Source organism: Eretmochelys imbricata, chromosome 4 (assembly GCF_965152235.1).
Source record: "Eretmochelys imbricata isolate rEreImb1 chromosome 4, rEreImb1.hap1, whole genome shotgun sequence".
NCBI lineage: Eukaryota > Metazoa > Chordata > Testudines > Cheloniidae > Eretmochelys > Eretmochelys imbricata.
This window is the reverse complement of record NC_135575.1, coordinates 88665754-88682158: the sequence shown is the minus strand read 5'-3', so window position 1 is coordinate 88682158 and position 16405 is coordinate 88665754.

The following is a 16405-nucleotide window of genomic DNA, read 5'->3' as shown; positions in this document are numbered from 1 at the left end:
TTGTAAAAATACTGTGCATACTTTCAGTATGCCAGCAGTAATCAATACTTTTATAATCCTTAATCAAGTTCTTTTAATTTCTCTATAGGAATACTGAAGGAGAGAACTTCACATAAAAGGGAAAATTAACACAAAAGTATTGCAGAGAATGAAACAAAGTCACCTCTGCTGTCTATTTGCTCCATATTACAGTTTACATGCAAATACTTTGCATTTCCAAAGATAAAATCATACTGAAATTAAATACAGTTAAGGAAACAAGTTACCTCTCTACTATAAATGCAGAGGAAGAAAATGTAAAGGCATTCCGACTCCCTCTGTTGGAACAGATTTTTTTACTGTGTAAAAGGGCTGTTATAATGACAAGGCTCTCTTCTCACCAGATTCTCAGTTAGATGGGAGAATATCACTCTAAAAATCACTCTCTGCTTTGCCCTAATAAAAGAAAATATGAAAACAAGTTTTATTAGAGGGACATCTACTGGCCAACTTGTCAGAAGAACGCCTTAAAAGTGAAGAAGAGTTAAACAGTAAAACCAGAAATGTTGAAAACTACTGTACCTGAGACAATAGCTACATATTAAAGTGAAAAAACAGAGTACATCAGAAAAATTAACTGCCAGTAGTTTACAGCAGCTACTGTACGCCATTTGTACTGCTTTCATTGTCAAATCTATATAGTTTCGTAACTTGTATACTTCATAAAAAAGGTTTAAAAGAGCTGTGCTCTCCTAGTGCTTTTCCAAGCTGACTGCAATTTTAGACAATTTTCTCTGGGTGAATGCTTATCTCCAAACCACTGGAATGGTGATGTTGATATCTGCAAGCTGCAATTATCAAATGTGAATTTATGTAATTCTTGCTAGCAAAATAACGTGAGATATTAAGGAATCTGACAAACGCCTTATGGATATACTGAAATTATCGACTGTGTACAAGTCTCTTGAGGTCAGATTCTCCCCTCTAACCTCTGCTCAGTGCTTTATTCGGTGTGCAGTCCTATTTATTACAATGAGATTGCTTGCATATTAAAGGTACTACAGTGAAAGAATCGGCCCTTAGACCGTTAAGTCCTCGAAAGTACAAACAACTTCAACAGAGGAATAAATAGCAAGGAAAGATGAACTCTTAATAATGAAGATCTTGCTTTCATGCAAATGTCTAGCAACAAATGAGAAAAAGAAACAAAATTACAGAGAAACATAATGGACTTTAAAGAGCATAGTTTTTCAAGTTTTTCATGAGATGTGAGACTTTTAAGCTCTTCTTTTCCCTGTGATGACCATCTTAGACCTTATTGGACAAGCAAGCAAGAAAAACAGTAATTCATTAAAAAATAAATTAACAAATCAATATACCAATCCACAATAAGATAGAAACTCAGGCATAGGATTAAAAGGGATCTCCTGAAACACCAAGTCCCATCCTCTGCTGTCACAGACAATCCTCCCATATTATCCTCTTCAGCAATTTATCAAAAAAAATAGTTAGGTTGTTTGCCCCTATTACTCAGATTGCAACACTGTTCCAGTATCTAACCTCTCTCCTAATTTCCAGCCTAAATTTATTCATGACCAATTTATACGCATTTGTTCTTGTGCCAGAATTGTCCTTTAGCTTAAATAGCTCTTCTCTCTCCCTGGAGTCTCCTGCCATAATGCATTAATAGAAAGTAATCATATCCTCTCTCAGCTTTCATTTGGCTAGACTAAACAAGCCAAATTCTTTCAATCTCCTCTTATAAGAAAGGCTCTTCATTTCCCATATGATCCTATAACCCTCCTCTGTACCTGTACCAGTTTCAATTCCTCTTGCTTGAACATGGGTGACCAGAATTGTAGCAGTATTTCAAACAAGGTTTTATCAGTGCCTTGTACAATAACATTAATACAGTATTACCTAGTGGAAATACCTCACTTGATACATCGGCCTTTTCGTAGCCACATCATGTTGGTGGTTCAGACATTCTACAAATCAACTAATACCCCTAGGTCTTTCTGGTCGTCCTCTATCAACTCCAACAGATGCACCCGCAGCAAATAGTAGGAATTCTTTTTATTAGTTTCTAAGTCCATGACCTTGCATTTTGTACTATTAAATTTCATTTCATTTCTATTACTCCAGTCCTCAAAGTTATCACACTCTTCTTGTTTAATATTCTGATCCTCCGTGTATTGACAATGCCTCCCAACTTTGTCCCATCAGCAGATTTCATTAACACACTTCTACTTTTTGTACTAAAGTGATTAATGACAATATTAAAATTAAATCAGTCCCAAGACTGAGCCCTGAGGAATTCCAGTAAGAACCTCCCTCCAGCCTGATAGTTCTCTTCTTCCTCTTAGCCAGTTCCTAGCACACCTTACAATTCTTGTAATAATCTCCATCTTTTCCAGCTCAGCTAATAATTTCCCATGTGGTACCATGTCAAATACTTGACTGAAGTCCAGATAGAATAACTCTACCACATATTCCTTGTATGATAAATCATTTATCTTATCAAAGAAAGATATTCGGTTAGTCTGGCACGATCTACTGTTGGTAAACCCAGGTTGCATTTTATCCCATTTTCCATGTCTTCATTTTTCCCTTCAAAATTTGTTCTAAATCTCTACATACTACTGTTGGATCTGTAGTCATCTGGATCATTCCCCCCCCCCCTTTCTTAAATATAGGTACTACTGTAGGACTGGAGAATAGCAAATATATCTTTGCTGATTTGATAGATTTAATAACTATCCTTGCTACCAGGATACCACTTAAGGAAATCGAGGCTCAGGTGATCTTCAGTGGGATTCTGCCTGTTCCTAGAGAAGGGCAACAAAGGTGTGACAAGATTATGATGCTCAACAGATGGCTCAGGCACTGGTGCGATAAGAAGGGCTTTGGGATGTATGGCCACTGGGAAGCATTCATGGACAGAGGACTGTTCTCTCAAGATGGACTTCGCCTGAGTAAGGAGGGAAATAGACTTCTCGAATGGAGAATGGCACAACTGATCAAGAGAGCTTTAAACTAGGAATCTGGGGAACATGGCTGGGAGATGTCCAGGTAATCTCCACACCGGATTTTAACATTGAGAGGGAAGAAAACGAAGTAAGAAAGTATACAGCCGTGGGTAGGAGAATGGACATAAGGAGGAAGAGTAGTGTACATACCAGCCTAACAGGTGATACTGGTGGTAGAATGTCTGTGCCTAATCAGGTAAAGAATGTGAGTGAGGCCAAACAGCAAAAATTAAGATGTTTGTTCACTAATGCGAGGAGCCTAGGTAACAAAATGGAGGAACTAGAGCTACTGGTGCAGGAAGTGAAACCAGGTATTATAGGGATAACACAAACATGGTGGAGTAGTAGTCATGACTGGACTACAGGTATTGAAGGGTACGTGCTGTTTAGGAAAGACAGAAAAAAAGGCAAAGGTGGTGGAGTAGCATTGTACATCAATCATGAGGTAGACTATAAAGAAATAAGAAGTGATGGAATGGATGAGACAGAGTCTGTCTGGGCAAAAATCACATTGAGGAAGAAAGCTACTAGAGCCTTCCCTGGGATAGTGCTTGGAGTGTGCTATAGACCGCCAGGATCTGATCTGGATATGGATAGAGACCTCTAATGTTTTTAATGAAGTAAATATAATGGGAATTGTGTGATCAGGGGAGACTAACTTCCCAGATATAGACTGGAGGACAAGTGCTAGTAACAATCATAGAGCTCAGATTTTCCTGGATGCAATAGCTGATGGATTCCTTCACCAGGTAGTCGCTGAACCAACAAGAGGGGATGCCATTTTAGATTTGGTTTTGGAGAGTAGTGATGATCTCATAGAAGAAATGGTTGTAGGGGACAACCTTGGTTCGAGTGATCATGAACGAATTCACATCAGACTAAATGGAAGGATAAACAAAAACAGATCTGTGACTAGGGTTTTTTATTTCAAAAGAGCTAACTTTAAAAAATTAAGGAAATTAGTTAGGGAAGTGGATTGGACTAAAAAACTTGTGGATCTAAAGGCGGGGGAGGCCTGGAATTACTTCAAGTCAAAGTTGCAAAAACTATCAGAAGCCTGCATCCCAAGAGAGGGGGGAAAATTCATAGGCAGGAGTTGTAAACCAAGCTGGATGAGCAAGCACCTCAGAGAGGTGATTAAGAAAATGCAGCAAGTTTACAAGGAGTGGAAGATAGGAGGGATTAGCAAGGAAGCTACCTTATTTAGGTCAGAACATGTAAGGATAAAGTGAGAAAGGCCAAAAGCCATGTAGATTTGGACCTTGCAAAGGGAATTAAAACCAATAGTAAAAGGTTCTATAGCCATATAAATAAGAAGAAAACAAAGAAAGAAGTGGGACCGCTAAACACTGAGGATGGAGTGGAGGTTAAGGATAATCTAGGCATGACCCAATATCTAAACAAATACTGTGCCTCAGTCTTTAATGAGGCTAATGAGGAGCTTAGGGATAATGGTAGGACGACAAATGGGAACGAGGATATGGAGGTAGATATTTCCAAATCCGAGGTAGAAGCCAGCTTAATGGGACTAAATTGGGGGGCCCAGATAATCTTCATCCAAGAATATTAAAGGAACTGGCACATGAAATTGCAAGCCCATTAGCAAAAATTCTTAATGAATCTGTAAACTCAGAGGTTGTACCGTATGACTGGAGAATTGCTAGTATAGTTCCTATTTTTAAGAAAGGGGGAAAAAGGTGATCCGGGTAACTACAGGCCTGTTAGTTTGACATCTGTAGTATGCAAGGTCTTGGAAAACATTTTGAAGGAGAAAGTAGTTAAGGACATTGTGGTCAATGGTAACTGGGACAAAATACAACATGGTTTTACAAAAGGTAAATTGTGTCAAACCAACTTGATCTTTTTTGAGAAGGTACCAGATTTTTTTAGACAAAGGAAATGCAGTGGATCTAATGTACCTCGATTTCAGTAAGGCATTTGCTACGGTTCCACATGGGGAATTATTAGCTAAATTGGAAAAAATGGGGATCAATATGAACATTGAAAGGTGGATAAGGAACTGGTTAAAGGAGAGATTACAATGGGTCACACTGAAAGGTGAACTGTCAGGCTGGAAGGAGGTTACTAGTGGAGTTCCTCAGGGATCGGTTTTGGGACCAATCTTATTTAATCTTTGTATACTGACCTTGGCACAAAAAGCAGGAACGTGCTAATAAACTTTGCGGATGACACAAAGCTGGGAAGTATTGCCAATACAGAGGAGGACTGGGATATGATAAAGGAAGATCTGGATGACCTTGTAAACTGGAGTAATAGTATTAGGATGAAATTTAATAGTGAAAAGTGCAAGGTCATGCATTTAGGGATTAATAAGAATTTTTGTTATAAACTGGGGACGCATCACTTGGAAGTAACAGAGGAAGAGAAGGACCTCGGAGTATTGGTTGATCACAGGTTGACTATGAGCCGCCAGTGTGATATGGCCATGAAAAAAGCTAATGAGGTCTTGGGATCCATCAGGTGAGGTATTTCCAGTAGAGATAAGGAGGTGTTAGTACTGTTATACAAGGCACTGGTGAGACCTCATCTGGAATATTGTGTGCAGTTCTGGTTTCCCATGTTTAAGAAAGATGAATTCAAACTGGAACAGGTACAGAGAACGGCTACTAAGATGATCCGAGGAATGGAAAACCTGTCTAATGAAAGGAGACTCAAAGAGCTTGGCTTGTTTAGCCTAACCAAAAGAAGGCTGAGAGGAGGTATGATTGCTCTCTATAAATATATCAGAGGGATAAATACCACAGAGGGAGAAGAATTATTTAAGCTCAGTACCAATGTGGACACAAGAACAAATGGATATAAACTGGCCACCAAGAAGTTTGGACTTGAAATTAGATGAAGGTTTCTAACCATCAGAGAAGTGAAGTTCTGGAAATCATTCCAAGGGAAGCAGTGGGGGGGAAAGACATATCTGGCTTCAAGACTAAGCTTGATAAGTTTATGGAAGAGATGATATGATGGGATAGGCTAATTTTGGCAATTAATTGATCTTCAACTATTAGCGATAGATATGCCCAATGGCCTGTGATGGGATGTTAGATGGGGTGGGATCTGAGTTAATACAGAGAATTCTTTCCTGGGTGTCTGGTTGGTGAGTCTTGCCCACATGCTCAGAGTCTAGCTGATTGCCATATTTGAGGTCAGGAAGGAATTTTCCTCCAGGGCAGATTGGCAGAGGTCCTGGGGGGTTTTCGCCTTCCTCTGCAGCGTGGAGCATGGGTCACTTGTTGGAGGATTCTCTGCATCTCGAAGTCTTTAAACCATGATTTGAGGACTTCAGTAGCTCAGACTAAGTTAGGGGTTTGTTACAGGAGTGGGTGGGTGAGATTCTGTGGCCTGCATTGTGCAGGAGGTCAGACTAGATGATCATAATGGTCCCTTCTGACCTTAAAGTCAATGATTCTATGATTCTACCAGCTCTGCAATTTCATGAGCCAGTTCTTTCATTACTCTTGGGTCTGGAACACATGACTTATGAGGAGAGGCTGAGGGAACTGGGATTGTTTAGTCTGCAGAAGAGAAGAATGAGGGGGGATTTGATAGCTGCTTTCAACTACCTGAGAGGTGGTTCCAGAGAGGATGGTTCTAGACTATTCTCAGTGGTAGAAGAGGACAGAACAAGGAGTAATGGTCTCAAGTTGCAGTGGGGGAGGTTTAGGTTGGATATTAGGAAAAACTTTTTCACTAGGAGGGTGGTGAAACACTGGAATGTGTTACCTAGGGAGGTGGTAGAATCTCCTTCCTTAGAAGTTTTTAAGGTCAGGCTTGACAAAGCCCTGGCTGGGATGATTTAATTGGGGATTGGTCCTGCTTTGAGCAGGGGGTTGGACTAGATGACCTCCTGAGGTCCCTTCCCACCCTGATATTCTATGATTCTATGATTCCTGTGGGGAAACTATCTGGACCCCCGACTTGAGCTCATTAAACTCTGCACTTCACTTTCACCTCAAATGTGGTAAGTTCCATTTCTAGACACTTAGTCCCATTATCCATCCTGCCTGGTCCTCCACGTTATGTTATCATTCTTATTGAAAATTGAAGCAAAGTATTCATTCAGTTTTGGGGACATAATTAAGTTATTCTTAATCCCTATCCCATGATCACTGGATAGTTACCCCCACTTCCTTTCTTGTTCTCTTATTTGTATGTCTAAAGAACTTGTTATTCTCTCTTTTACTTTCCTTTGAAAAGTCTAATTCAACTTGACTTTTTTTTTTGCAAACCTTACTTTATCCTTTCATTTTCTCACCTTCAAGACAGTTTTCTTTGCTGATCAATCCATCTTCCATTCCTTGTAGGCTCTCTGCTTGCTCTTAATATCCTTTTTAAAGTGGTTATTCATCTAGTTAGATATGGACCCCTTCCCTACAAGTTCTTTCCCCTTCCAGGGATGCAAATTCCAGATAGTTTTTGCACCTTTAAGATAAAGAAATTCCAACCTTCTCCACATTTGAGTCACTGAGCTTTTCAATCCAGTAATCTTCACTAACTAGTTCCCTTAGTTTCTCAAGGTCTGTCCTTTTGAAATAAGAAATCTTAGTTATTGACCTGTTTTTGATTATTTTTCCACTTAACCTGAACCAACTCATGATCTCTCAATCCAATGTTATTTTCTACAACCATCTCTTCTGTTGGAAAGATTGGTAATCTTTCACAGTGAGTAAATGGAAAAGCAAAAATATCATTATAGGAAAGGATAAAATGATTTTCCTGATCTTCTGGGTCAGTTCTTTTGATGGCATTTCTATCATCAGATATATATGCATGCATGATGCTGAAAAAGTCCAATTATCTAGTCAGACACAAGCTGCTCTGGTTGTAAGTGCACTATTGAAGAGAGGTGTACTGCAAAGTGAAAAGTAACTCCCATTTTAAGAAATACCACCCTTTAGATATGCAATTATTTTGGTATCTAGTATGAATGATAATACTTTATTGAGAGAACAAATTAGCAAGAGGAATTTGTGCAATCAGAGGATCACATACTAAATGGCATGAGACAGAGACTGCAAAAGAAAGCCATTGTACTGCATTATTTTGTTCCAAACAAACCTGTTAAACTGAGAAAAGGAATCATATGCCACAATCTTGAAGCTTATCTGAGTCTAAATAGACTCATGCAAGAGAAGAGCCACCAAAATATTTTACTAGCTTGGTCTAAACACACAGTGTGCTGACCTGGATTTGATACGTTCAAGTGTATCAAATGTATAGAGCAGAACAGTCACAAAAGCAATTGGATCCTCATCAAATACCAGAAAAAACTCTGGAGAATTGCATCAACCAACCTTTCTTAATTATTTTTATTCAAATTAGTTCAGTTTTTTTCAAACATTCATGTTTTATAAGGGGGGGGAGAAAAAGGATGACCATTTTTATGATCTTCCACAGCCCCAAAACCTTTGTTGATTTTTTCTGTTTTTTTTTTGTTTTGTTTTTTTTGTTTTTTTTTTTACTAGTTAGGGCATGTGCACACAGCCCAGGTCAACAGACTTGGGTGAGTGGGGCTCCCAATAGTGCTCTAAAAATAGTTCTGTAAACAGTGCTTTGAAGTTGCAGCTCGGGCTGGAGCTTGGGCTTTAAAGTCCACCCCCCTGGCAAGCTACAACTTCAAAGTGCTGTCGATACATCTACTTTTAAAGTACTAGCAGAAGAACCCTACAACTGGTAACTGCAGGGTCTGAGGCAGGTGACACTTCCTCATCATCACCAGGGGCCCAAGGAGGATTGCCACCAGGAAGTACTGAGAGGCTAAGCCTTGCAGGAAGTCTCACTCTGAGGGGCATAAGCAGCAGCCCTCTCTGATTCCCCGATTGGCTGATACTCTCCATATAAATCAGGAAGCTATTTCTGGGAGACATCTGGGCAATACAGACTTCTGGAGTGCATCTGCCTCAGACCCTGCTCATCACAACTCACCTGGATCCCATACCCTTGAAGGTCAGGGTTGGGAGCTAGGCTGAGGTTCATTTGCTGTTTTTGGCTTAGGACAATTGCTGACCCTATTGCAAGACCCCAGCCCAGTCTGACTCAGATTCTTACCTCGCTCTCAAGTTGGCAACAGACTCACTCTGCAGTTTTGACCTGACCTGGCCCGGCCCCAGACTGATCTTCAACTCTTCAGGCCAGGTACTGAGCACCTCACTCGATGCCAACAGGCTGCTCACAATTCAGCCCAGACATAACCCCACTAGCTCAAGTCTGTCAACCAGGCTGGGAGGCTCACTCCAAAATGCTGCACAGACAAACCCTTATAGAGCTGATTGAAATCGCCCCCCCCCCCCCAAATTCAAATTTAAATGTTCAAGCCAGTCAACGTTTTCAGAAAAAACAGCTTTAATTATCTATCATTTATATTCTGATATAGCCTGAAGACCTAAACCAGGCTGAGGTCCCATTATGCAAGGCTTTCACAAACATAGTAAAGGACACCCCCTTCCCCAGCCAGCTTACAATCTTAAAAAAAGACACATGGATGAAACAAACCAGGTGGTGGACGGGAAGCAGGCGTATAATGCAACAGATATAGGATGTTGCACAGAGTAACTGTGTGCACTTTTTTTAAGTCAGGTACCAAGAACAAGAACCATCTTTCTTCCTAGGACATAGCATTCCCGATCAAGTATGTTCCTGTATAGCCTGCAATAGACACAAATACAGAATGCAAAGCTTTTCTAAAGCACTGGGGCTATGAGCATGTTAAACTGTGTCCAAAGTATGCAAGCTCAAATGGACTTTTCGAAGATGCTGTAAGGAAGGAACCCAACCCCACTGCATTTCAATGGTATATAAGGTGCTTTACACCTCTAAGATTTTTTGAAAATCCCAAACTAAAAGAAAGAAAATGGCATAAAGGGAATGCCACAATTGCTGGTCATAAATATTCCAAGATTTCTCAGATGCCACAACTATCTCATGGATGTTGGAAGCAACTGGAAGATGTCTTAAAGGAGTCCAGTAGACTCCAAGTAACAACTGATATATCACCATTTACAATGGGCTATAACTATAGGGATACTACATTGTGTGAAAATGTAGCATTTGATGTAAAAAGGTGACAAGATAAACCAGGTCCTCTGTGATACACCTAAAGCAGTTCTTTCAGTAACTATCAAACAGCAAGACCTTTCCAACAGAAACAGGACATCCCTCTGTTGTGTTTCTTCCTGCAGAGTTTGTGATCTCTTGTTGACTTGGCAATCTTAACCTGTGGCTCCGTATAGAAATAGACTTACATTGTAAGATGCACAATACACAATGATTAGCAGGGAGATCTGTGTCTCCTACCCAACCTGAACAGAACCTATTTATTACATTCTGGTGACCTGTCTTAACAGACATACCTTAAGAACATAACTTTTAGAATAAATACCTAAAACTCCTTAATTTTCTCTGTACATACATCTCACAATAATTAGAAGGGGCGGTGTATTACTGACCGTTGGTAGACCTCTAACATGCCACCTTTTGGTATGCTATTATATAGACTTCAGACCCAGGGGATCCCTATAAGCTTCTATGAACCCCAGATCATGCCTGTTACTGTTTTACATCACATGGTATGTGCTTTCTGCAGCACATAGGCCTCCAGTTGAGGTCCTGTCATGGAATACACTCACTGCAGGAGCACCTCCTTATGGCTGCATCTATAGATCAGCTCCTCTCAGGTTCAATGCCCCTTTCTTCATCTGTGGTCTCTCATTCTCTGAAACTTGGGGTACTCCTTCATGATTCAGCCCTCCAGCCAAGTCACTATAGTCTTCCCCTTTCAAGGTATTAAAGTCCCCTTGGACGACCATCCTAGCCATCTTTTGCTACTGTCTGGTCTGTGCCACTTCTCCAGTGGCTGGTAGGGGAATCTGAGCCTGCCCATTGCTCTGGGTTCCAGCCTAGGAACCCTACAATCAGCAGCCAAGGTCTGCACTGACCCCAAACGTAGCTGCTGTTTCCCTGAGTTGCTCCTATTTAGTCTCTCTCAAGCTCTCTTTTCACCTTCCTCTGGGTATGCCCTTCCCACAGGGCCAGGGATTCTATTCCCCTCTTTCCCTCTCTACAGCTAGAGAGTTACTGAAGGACTCCATTCTGCAGCCACCTTCTGCTGCCAAGTTGCTGGCTTTATCATAGCCCCACCTGTTCCTTCTCAGCTGGGCTCTATTCCCAGTCAGGGGTTGCTTATCCAGCCTATCAAGTTAACTGGCCCCCTTCTCAGCCTCATTAACCCTTTCAAGGCTGGTATGGAGTGAACAGGTCCCCTATTCAAATACTGACTAGACCAAACCCTACATAGTGATCGATCACAGTACAAGTTGATGTGACTATAAACCAACAAGATTTACATAACGTATTTAAAGGGTACCAACCATCAGGCACAAATCAGTTTAATTCAAAGCCACTCTGAAATCACGTAATCATCAGCTTTTATATCAATAAAAGCTGCCAGAAACCACTAAAAAAAGCCACAAAACAAAGAAAACAAAAAATTCTTTCTAAGCTATAATGATCCTCTCGGTCGCAGAGTGTATTCTTGAATTATCCATTTAGGGCCCAACCCTGCAAACACTCAAGTGTGAGTAGTCCCATAGAAAATAGGACTTCACATGGACAATTAAGAATGATGGTTTATTTAGATGTTCATTTTTTTCACATTCAATACATTGAAATCAAGCTGTAAATCAATTTAACCTTGTTTTGTTTTCCATGTGCACTTTGCAAAGACAATTCCCACATAAAATTCATGCTTTTATTTTGTTTCTTTAAAAAAATTGTTCTGACCTTTCAATGATCCTTTCAAATGCATCTTCTACTACTTCCTGTCAAAACCTTTACACACACAGACTTCCAATAGTTTGTCCCTGAATAGATTTTACTTGTTAACTTGTGAAGAAGGGATGTCTCTAAAAATGGGGTCAAGAGTGAGAAATTTCAGAAAGGGCCAAGCTTGTCTCTACCTTGACAGTTCATGATTTATTGAATTTCTGAATAAGCTGTATGAGTTTGAAAACAGCAGCTGCATTTAACTTACTCAGCATGAGACTGAGTCAGTTACACTGGACACGGCTTTAACAAGGAAAGAGAAAATTGGCACAACCTGAGGTTTAAAAAAAATGCTAACATTATAAAAAGCAAATACACCCTGGACAACTCATTGTGAACAGATTTCTTCACTTTTTCCATGAATAAAGATTACTGACTGTTGGGAAGTAAGATAGTGTTTTTGAAAGTGACATGAAACTGTAATAGCCTGATTTAAACAAATTATACACTCTGTCAACTTACAAACTTGTAAAGAGGTGAACACAAAGACAGCACTGTCATGCTCTCTGGTGAGAATACCAACCCGAGGGCAGACTGTTAAGCAACAGGGCACAAACCCCAAACTGGTTGTGAGTCCTATACTTCAATTTCATCAACTGAGTAACAAGTAGAAACTCTTCAGGCATTATAAACAGTCATGGAGTCACGGACAATCCTCTTGGGCAATCAAATCTATCTTGCTATCCAGGCAACTTGACTTTGTGATAAATGGTCACTTTACACCAAAGATCACAAAATATTCAGGTTACTCCCAGTCCCAAAGGGCCAGTCACTTACCCCAGGTCAGTTTGCATCTCAGATCTCACAAAGACAAGACTTGTAACCAATCCCATAGTAAACTAAGGATTTAATAACTAGGAAAAAGAAAAAAAAGTTATTTACAAGCTTAAAGCAGGTAAGCATACACACACAAATGAATTACAGTCAGGTTTCAAAAGGTAATAATTTCTACATTACGCAGACTGTCTATCCTTTAGGGCTAACCCAAGCTATACAGTTGGGGACTCCTTGCTTATGCTTAGAAATCCTCACCCCACAGATTTCAAGTAACTAAGGAATAAGAAGTTCTCCTTAACGTGCATTTTTATTCCCTTCTCCCTGTGTTCAAGTTGCCAAGGGACAAGGGCCTAGGCACATACCCTCTTCAGGACTTTTGGGGAAGCTATCAACAAAGTCTGTGTTCCATGATGGCTCCCTTGGATTCAAGAGTCCTTCCTGATGGGCAGAAGATAACACATTGTGTGGTAAATGTGTATTTCACACATGGTAATGCTTCTCCCCTGACTGTGGGGGATTTACAGTCTTAGCAAACATTTTTATTGTTACAGAGCAAATATTTCAACATTACCTTATAACATGGGATACAGATGATATAAGTAGGAATAATACATGCAGCATCTTATAACACATTATTACAAGTCTAATACCTATTTTAAACTATACTAACACCCAGGCAAGCCAGACTGGTTTCCAGCTATGCCTTCGTCACTGTTCAGTGAGGCCTGGGATCTTGGCTTGAACTGGCACCTGGTCTGCCAGCGTCACAAGCACACCACCTCTTTCTCAAGGAGCTATTCTTCAGGTTAGGGAAGCTTCTGAGCAACTTTGAGGCATTCAGTGCTTCATAAGATTGGACGCATAGAAAGCCTTCACCCACTACTGAAGTACATCCACAACTAATTGGATATTGCAACTATTTAAGAGTGTACAGTAATAATATGCATACACTCCACTCCCTTTGACTTCAGTTAAGCTGAAAACACATACTGTATCAGAGGGAAGATTCTGGACACAAGACAGGAAGCAGAGAACCCTATGAAACAGTTTAGAAAAAAAATAAATAAAAGCCAGGGGGTATTAGATAAGCCAAAAATTGTTTATTCAGACTAGAATTTGGCCAATGTGGGGCTAAAATAATTCCATTTTGAAAAATGTCATGTGATATTTAAAAGATAGAAGGTAGATGAGGTAATAGCTTTTATTGGACCAATTTCTGTTGATGGAACGGACAACCTTTTGAGATTCACAGAGCCCTTTTTCAGCATATATTACATCTACTGCTTTCCCCCTATCTAGACTAGTAACCCTGTCAAAGAAGGAAATTAGGTTGGGTTGGCATGATTTGCTCTTAATAAACCCATGCTGACTATTCCTTATGATCCCATTACCTTCCAAGTGATTACAAACTGATTATTTAATAAATCGTTCCAGTATCTTTCTAAGTAATGAACTTAGGCTGACTGGTCTAATTCCCCAGGTCCGCTTCGTTCTGCTTTCTAAAGATAAGTACTATGTTTGCATCCTCCATGAGTTCTTGACGATAAGTGCTAACAGTTCCTTAAGTACCCTAGGGTTAATTTCCTCAGTTCCTGCTGACTATATCTAACTTATCTACATGTTCTTTATCCTGTTCTTCCCAATTGTTGTTAATATTGACCAGATACTCAGCACACTATCAACCTTTTCAGTTAGTACTAAAGCAAAATAGGCATTGAACACCTCAGCTTTCTTGATGTAACTAGTTATTAGCTCTCCTTTACCACTAGGTAGAGCACCTACACTTTCCTGCATCTGTCTCTTGCTCCGAATGTATTTAAAGAATCTTCTATTATTGCCTTTTGTGTTCTTCATAGGTGTATTTCATTTTGTGTATTAGCCTTTCTGATTTCGTTCTTACATGCTTGTGCTACTCTTTTGTATTCAGCCTTAGCAGTTTGTCCATGTTTCCACTTTTTGAAGGATTCCTTTTGATTTTTAGGTCATTAAAGAACTCCTGATGGAGCCATAACTATTCATCCTATCTTTCTTTCCCATTGGGAAAGTTGGGCCTAGTAGTTGTGCCTTTAAAATTGTCTCCTTGAGAAACTGCCAGCTCTCCTAAACTCCTTTTTGCCTTCGATTTTTTTCCCATTACACCTTACCTACCAGTTCTCTGAGTTTGCTAAAGCCTGCTTCTTTGGATTCTATTGTCCTTATTCTGCTGCTCTCACTTCTTCCTTTTCTTAGAAACATGAAATCTGTCATTTCATTATCACTTTCACCCAAATTGCCTTCTGCTTGCAGATTTGCTTACAATTCCTTCCTTTTGATCAGAATCAAGTCTAAAATGGCTGTCCCCCAGGTTACTTCCTTTGCTTTCTGAAACAAGAATTTTGTCCCCAATACATTCCCAAAACTTTTTGGAAATTTTGTGTTTTTCTGTATTACTTTTCCAACAGATGTCTAGGTAGTTAAAGTTCGCCATTATGACCAGGTCCTACGTTTTGGATATTTCTGTTATTTGTTCTAGAAATGCCTCATCCACCTCCTCTTCCTGATTTGGTGCTTTCTGATAGACCGCTACCATGACATCAGCCCTATTATTTACATCTTTTTTCTTTACCCAGAAGCTCTCAACTCGTCTCTCTCTCACCTCCTTCTAGCCCTCAGAACAAATGTATATATTCTTGATGTATAATGCAACAGCTCCTCCCTGGTTACCCTGCTTGTCATTCCTGAACAAGCTATACCTCTCTATATCAGTATTCCAGTAATGAGATTTATCCTACCATGTCTCTATGATGCCAATTAAATCATAATTTAGCTTCTGTACTAATACTTTCAGTTCTTCCTGTTTATTCCCCCAATCATTTCCCTCTTTTTGCTCCTATGACCCTACTGTAATTTTTCATATCCCCCCAAATCTAACCCTCTCTCAAGTTCGTCTTTTTAATACTCATCTGTAGGCTGTCACCTGCTGCCTTTGAACCTAGTTTAAAGCCCTCCTTGCTAAAATGGTGAGTCAGTGTGCAAAGGTACTCTTCCCCTTCTTGTTCAAGTAGATCACACTTCTTCCCAACAGACTTTCTTCCAAGAACAGCATCCCACAAGGAATGCCAAAGCCCTCCCATTGACCCCATCTGCAGTGTCATGCATTCATCTTCAGGATGCATGTATCCCCACCTGGGCTCTTACCCTCAACTGGGAGGATGGATGAGAACACTTTCTGAGCCCTTCACTCTCACTCTGAGTGCCCTCTAGTCACAGCTCACCTGCTCACGGTCAGACCTGGCAGTATCATTAGTGCCTATGTGGATGAGCAGTGTAGGGTAGTGGTCAGAGGCACAGATGAACCTCAGCAACCTTTTCATAATGTTTCAGATGCCAAATCCAGGCAGGCAGCACAGTTCCTGATGTCATACAGTTCAGCAGATGGATGCCTCTGTTCCCTTCAGAAGGGAGTTCCTGGCCACCAGCACTCTACATCTCCTCCTCTCATGTGTGGTGACCATGAGCCTCCCAGTTTTGGGGTCCGCTCCTCACCTCCTGTTACCAGTACAATGTACTGGTTCTTCACCTTGGTGGAGGGGGGACCTAGAGGAAGGGAGCATAGTCTACTGCCCACGTTGACCAACGGCCAATATCCTCCTTGCAGAGCATCCAGTTCTCCTTCCTCCTCTGGTGCTGATGTAGTCATCTGCAGTCAACCCAGATGTCTCCATGTGTGTCCTGTCCATGAAGTCCTCACACTCCTGGATGCTACACAGATGAGCCACCTCCTCCTACAGCTCTCTTACCTACTT